This window comes from Triticum aestivum, chromosome 2A, assembly GCF_018294505.1.
Source record: "Triticum aestivum cultivar Chinese Spring chromosome 2A, IWGSC CS RefSeq v2.1, whole genome shotgun sequence".
Lineage (NCBI taxonomy): Eukaryota > Viridiplantae > Streptophyta > Magnoliopsida > Poales > Poaceae > Triticum > Triticum aestivum.
In genome coordinates, this window is record NC_057797.1 from 305,863,367 (window position 1) to 305,870,556 (window position 7,190).

A 7,190-nucleotide genomic window follows, 5' to 3' on the forward strand; every position below is an offset into this window, starting at 1 on the left:
CCGGGCCACGTGGCGGCAGGCGGTTGGCCGCGGGTGTCGGCGGCGGGGTGTCCGGCGCGGCGGATCTGGGATTTTTTGGGTTTCTAGGAGGGGATCCGAGATTTGGAATGAGGGGTCTATATATAGTCATAGAGGGAGTTAGGAGTGTCCAAATGAGGTGCGGTTTTTGGCCACGCGATCGTGATCGAACGACCGAGATGATGGAGAGGGCTTTGGTGGGTTTTGGGCCAAAATGGAGGGGTGTTGGGCTGCAACACACACGAGGCCTTTTCGGTCCCTCGGTTAACCGTTGGAGCATCAAACGAAGTCCAAATGGTACGAAACTTGATAGGCGGTCTACCAGTAGTAAACCAAGGCCGCTTGGCAAGTCTCGGTCCAATCCGGAATTGTTTAATCCCCACACACGAAAGAAAGGTAGAACTGACCACCGGAGGAGAACGAAGCACTGGAATGCAAAACGGATAACGGGGAAAATGCTCGAATGCATGAGATGAACAAGTATGCAAATGAAATGCACATGATGACATGATATGCAATGCATGACACACACGCAATGACAAGGAAACAACAACGAATAACTGGAGGACACCTGGCACATCGGTCTCGGGGCGTTACAACACTCCACCACTACGAGAGGATCTCGTCCCGAGATCTAGAATAGCACCAGAGGGAAAACGGAAGAGAAAAGAGAAGAGGTAAAACTAAGTTGCTTCTTTGAAAAACGAGTGAGACCAAAGAACCTTGAAAAGGTTGCGCAAAATGAAAGAAAGAAAGCAATGGAGAAGAACAAAGTTGAAAGCACTCCATTAAGAAAGAGGAATAAGAAAGAACCGATTCGGGTAGCACTTCGGTTGAAAAGAGATGAAGACTTGATGAAATGAGAGAATTTGAGCAAAAGGGCCACAACACTCCGGTTAAATGGATAAGCCAAGAAAAGAACATGATCTTAGATGAAATGAGATGATGGTTGAAGAAAAACAACATCGCAATGCCTCCAGAACAAAAGTAAGAATGGAATTGGATGAACAAAGGAAAAGAAGATCTCGAGGTAGCATGCTTACAACAAAAGCTAGAACGGAGTTGTTGGAAAACCAACAACGAAAAGAATATGCTTGATATGGTCTTATGGAATACATCTCAAATTATGAGGTGACAATTCTGCCACTAACGAAAACAATAGATTGGATTGATATGAACTAGGAGGCGAGAAACTTATTTCACCGGGAAGATAAATCAAGGACTTGGGTCATTTATAAGCACCATAATAGCAACAATCCTTAGGGAAGGCTTTAGGTGAAATATAACCCAAGATAGCTCCAATGACGAGATTGATGGATTTAAAATATCCCAATCTTGCCAACATGTGAATCATGAAAACATGAACTCAAATTATCAAGAATGACATAATACCACCTTCAATGATATGGAAGAAAGAATTGCACTCCGGATTGCAAGATGAAGAAACTTAAGCTCCTTAGAAAAGAATCTTGATGAACGCTTCGAGAAGGAAATAAATCATTGACGAACCATCATGTATAGCCTCCAAGAAGAAACTCCGGTAACAAAAGAATAAAAAGAAAGAGAAATTGAAAACACAAGGTGAATCCTTGCAATGATTTAGATGGATCTTCATGATGATGAAAGCTTGGAACTCCGGGAAAAAAGAAAAGATGAACCAATTGAAACCGAGAATTTGATGAACCTCCGGAATAATTGAATTTACTCGATGAAACAAGAATAAGAATTACATTATGCTTATCCTTCACCAATTTAAATTGATGACAAGCAACGGATTTGGCATACTACTTATTCTCGTAGAAAGGATTAAGATAGATGTAGCGTAAACTTGAGAAGGTCTTCGACCAACCACCGGTAGGGTTGAAACAACGAATAAATTGATATGATAACGAAGGAAGAGAAATCCTGAACGAACCACCTTAAGAATTAAAATGACCGAGGAAAAGATAAGGATAACACCGGCAAGAATTAGCAAATGAACAAAGAAGCTTGAGAGAACGGATAAGATATGGAGGTAAGGCTCTTCTTTGGTCTTCAAATGATGAGAAAGACGATGAGAAACACCATCGTGAATTGTTGAGACACTCCGGAATAGAGAAGAATAGAAAAGTTGAACCAATGATGAAAAGAATTTGGAAGATCTTGGAGAAAGACATTTGACTGATGATAAATCATTCTTACGTCAAACTTCAAAAAGAAATTTGAGGATACCTCCGGGAAATAAGAAGAGTCAGGTAAGATCCTGGGAAAAGACCTGTGGGTTAGGGCCCACTCAAAATAAAACACCGTTGAATGATTTGAAAGAGAGCTTGCACTGGTTGAATTAAAAGGCTTAAATGATATAACATCCTCAAAAGAGTTTGCACGAAAGCAGAGTGGTAACATGAATCATCAAGATATCTTGAGCTCTCCGGAACAACTGAATAGCAAGAAGTGAATGAATATGAGGAGCACCGGCATGAGAAGGTATTTGAAATGAGGAAAAAGGATATGATTAACACCAAAATCTTGAATTGAATTCATCAGATAAAAGAGAACGAAGAATGATGAACTAGAAGCTTCGTTAGAATCTTCATGAGCATCACCGGATACGAACATTGACTGAAAAGAACGAAGAGACTTCACATGAATAAAATGGATATTTGATTAAGAATTCCGAGACCTTGAAGAAAACAAGGGAGGGAGGGGAGGGAAAACAAAGGCAACTTGGAGACGGATGAAACAAACACCGTTGAGAAGGCTGAGATTGAATCTTGCGGATATTGCAAATGAATGGATCCGCTTGAAGAGAAACACACCGGTTGAAAAGGATTGACATGACACTCCTGATGATCAAGAAGGATTGGTATTCACATCGGAGTATGAAAAAACCATTTGGGGAAGGTATGGAATCAACATTTGACTTCGAAGCAACTCGAATACCACAACTCAAAACAAACAAAGGATTGGCTTGCAGAATAAGCCGGAACAAACATATGATAGAGATTTCGTCCGAAGTTTTCGTGGTGGGGCCTACACGGGCTCGGTCGTACAACACCATCATGTACAAGGCAGTGCACAAGACATACGAAGCATCCCCGAGTCGGCATAGCCAAGGACTCTTTAAGACACAACGAGACCACTGTAAAACCGACCGTGGATAGGCGGACCACTAGACATTGAACCCCAATTTCATATCATACATCTGTCGGAAAGATATCCTAAGAGCTACTTGAATTCCCACTTATAAACTCCCGAAATTTTCCTGTTATGCAATCAGGTGTTGGGGATACAGGGGAAGCACAATATCTCACCCAAACTAGCAAATCCTACATCCAGCTATATCCATCCTTCAACACATAACCAAGAAAACTTCGGAAATCGTCTACCTCAACCTTCGAAAAGCATCCGTTATACAAGTTATGGCAATACTCCCGAACTCCCGCCCCAGTACTGGGTGGCGTCGAGGTTATCTCACCAACGAACTGCATAAAAGAGGTTTTCGATGTTGGCGAACTAAACTCAGGTATTTCAGAACTGCAACGATAAAATAGTGATGACAACACCTCGGAGCTCAACTCCCCGGGAACAGGAGGCACCAAGAACAATGTTCTCGTCACAAAACCATCGGAACGATTCCAAGATACCCGCGTGATCCTAAATTTTTTTTAGTGAAATTTAAGGGGAGAAGAGTCAAAACTCTACGTCAGGAAGCCTCACCAGAGCGATGAAGGGACTGGGGAGTAAAAAGAATTCCTAAACTCTCTGATATATAATTCCTAAATGACTCAAAACATTTTTCTAGACTCAACTCGGCCGCTAATGACGATCAAGCAATGGGGCTCCTAAGGTCGGGAAGGCTCTGATTACCAACTTGTAACACCCTCGATGCGGCTATATCTCCCACGTGTCGAAGCACGACTTAGAGGCATAACCGCATTGAAAGCAATGTCGCAAGTAAGGTAATCTTCAGACAACCCATGTAATACATAAGGGAAAGAGATACATAGTTGGCTTACAATCGCCACTTCACACAATTACAAGAATAAGCATTACATCATCCAAATACACTCAAGGTCCGACTACGGAACCAAAATAAAAGAAGAACCCCAAATGCAACAAGGTCCCCGATCGACCCCAACTGGGCTCCACTACTGATCAACTAGAACGAAAACAACACAAAGGACAAGGTCGTCATCGAGCTCCTCCTGAGCTTGGTTGCGTCGACTGCACGGACTCATCGGCACCTGCAAGCTGGTTTTGGAAGTATCTGTGAGGCACGGGGACTCAGCAATCTCGCACCCTCACGATCAAGACTATTTAAGCTTATGGGTAATGTAAAGGTATGAGGTAGAGCTGCAGCAAGCGACTAGCATATATGGTGGCTAACATACGCAAATGAGAGCGAGAAGAGAAGGCAAAGCACGGTGCATAAAAGTATGATCAAGAAGTGATCCTAGAATAACCTACATCAAACATAACTTCAACACTATATTCACTCCCCGGACTCCGCCGGAAAGAGACCATCACGGTTACACACGCGGTTGATGCATTTTAATTAAAGTCAATGTCAGGTTTTCTACAACCAGACATTAACAAATTCCCATCTGCCCATAACCGCGGGCACGGCTTTCGAAAGTTCAATCCCTGCAGGGGGTCCCAACTTAGCCCATGACAAGCTCTCACGGTCAACGAAGGAATAGACCTCCTCCCGAGACATTCCGATCAGACTCGGTATCCCGGTTCTACAAGACATCCTCGACAATGGTAAAACAAGTCCAGCAAAGCCGCCCGATGTGCCGACATCCTAATGGGAGCTGCACATATCTCGTTCTCAGGGCAACACCGGATAGGTCAAGCTACGAGTAAAACCAGCCCTCAAGTTTCCCCGAGGTGGCCCCGAAGGCTGCCCATTTCGGACCAACACTTAGACAAGCACTGGTCCGGGGGGGTTAAAATAAAGATGACCCTTGGGCTGGCCTAACCCAAGGGAAAAAGAGGCTAGGTGGCGAATGGTAAAACCAACGTTGGGCCTTGCTGGAGGAGTTTCATTCAAAGCGAACTGTCAAGGGGTTCCCATTATAACCCAACCGCGTAAGGAACGCAAAATCCGGGAACATAACACCGATATGACGAAAACTAGGGCAGCAAGAGTGGAACAAAACACCAGGCATAAGGCCGAGCCTTCCACCCTTTACCAAGTATATAGATGCATTAATTAAATAAGGTATATTGTGATATCACAACAAGTAAACATGTTCCAACAAGGAACAAACTTCAATCTTCACCTGCAACTAACAACGCTATAAGGGGGTTGAGCAAAGCGGTAACATAGCCAAACAACGGTTTGCTAGGACAAGGTGGGTTAGAGGCTTGGTTCAACAACATGGGAGGCATGATAAGCAAGTGGTAGGTATTGTAGCATAGGCATAGCAAAAGAGCGAGCAACTAGCAAGAAAAGATAGAAGTGATTTCGAGGGTATGGTCATCTTGCCTGAAATCCTGCAAGGAAGAAGAACGAGTCCATGAAGAAGACAAACGGACGTAGATGAACGGGTCCTCACAAACGCGAACTTACCGGAACCAACCCGAAGAAGCAAACACCGGAAAGAAGCACACAACATAGTAAACAAACCACACATGAACATGGTATGATATGCGGGATGCGGTATGCGATGCATATGCATGATTTGGCAAGGAATGAATGAACCTGGCCTCAACATGGAAATCCAAGGGTGCCACTGGAAAGGTGAGATGAAATCGCTTGAAAACGATATAAAGATCACCCGAATCGGAGTTACGATTTGCAAATGGCAAGCAATACAAATATGACAATGGTCTGCAATTTTACAGCATGACCATCTAAATGCAACAATATGAACATGCTACAGCACTCAAACATGGCAACAAAATACATGGCAGGGATCCTTGCATGATGCTTAACAAAATATGAACACTGAGCTACGGCCAATTCATCCATTAACAGGTTCAAACAAGCATGTCAAAAGAGCAAACGGTAAACAGATTTCAGACAGTGAAATTAACACTTGTCTGGAATTTCAGATCAGGTAGCACACTTTGGAGCATGAAAACTATAAGCTACAGGAACTTAACATGGCAAAGCAATGCATGGCATGGAGCTACTCAAAGAGCTTAACAAAAGTCCCTTAGTGACCTTGAGCCAAAAGGGATCATAAAATACATTTGCAAGCATGTGAACATCGCAAGAACAATAACATGGCATGCACGGATCAACTACAACATCATCGGCAAAATCGCTAACAAGTAGACAATCTGCCCAGATTCACGAAATGACAAAAGTAGAGCTCGATTGACTCAAGCTAGGGTGCTCCATAATTGCAAACAAAGACATGGATGGATAAAGCACTACAAGATTAACAAAACATCCTTACTGATCATCCTCAAAAGAGGCACGGATCACTAGGAAACAACATGAACATATGGCATAATGAGATAAACAGACCAAGGACAGTGGAAATGCTAAGTCCCTGAAATCAGCATTAACAAGTGCACCACTTTGCAAGCTTGTGCTAGTCACCACACACATCACAAAAATACATGGGTGGCACCACTGAAAGATGACAAAGTATTTAACAAAACATATGTAGGGCTCATGGGCATAACATGTACACAATAATTATGGCAAAAATGACAAATATCTAAATGGAGCAGCAGATCTGACAATTATCTCAACTAGCATACTTCCAACAGCATTTCGGGCATCAAGATGAACTCAAAAGAAAATGACGCAATGATATGAAATGATGTACTCTCTGAGGCGAACATTTTGATAAGCTATATGCCCAAAACGGAGCTACGGATGCAAAGTTATAGCACGATGAAGTATGCAAAAATTACTGGAAACGGGGGCAAAAATTCAACCCAAAATATCCGGATCTGGATCTGAGGCGTGGTTCCCGAGGTTCGTCAGGGGATCTTCGCCGGAGTTGGACGGGGAGACCACCGGAGTTCAAGCTCGAGGCCGCCGGGGAAGGGCCAGCCGGGTCTTGGGGAGGCGGAGGCCGGCGAGGTGAGCCGCGACGGCGGTCGGTGTCGAGGGCGGTGGGCGAGCAAAGAGGCGGCGGGCGGCGCGGGTCGGTGAGGAGCAAGGCGGAGCGGGACGGCGGTGGCCGGCACCGGCGACGAGGCGCGTCGCGGCGGAGGCGGCAGCC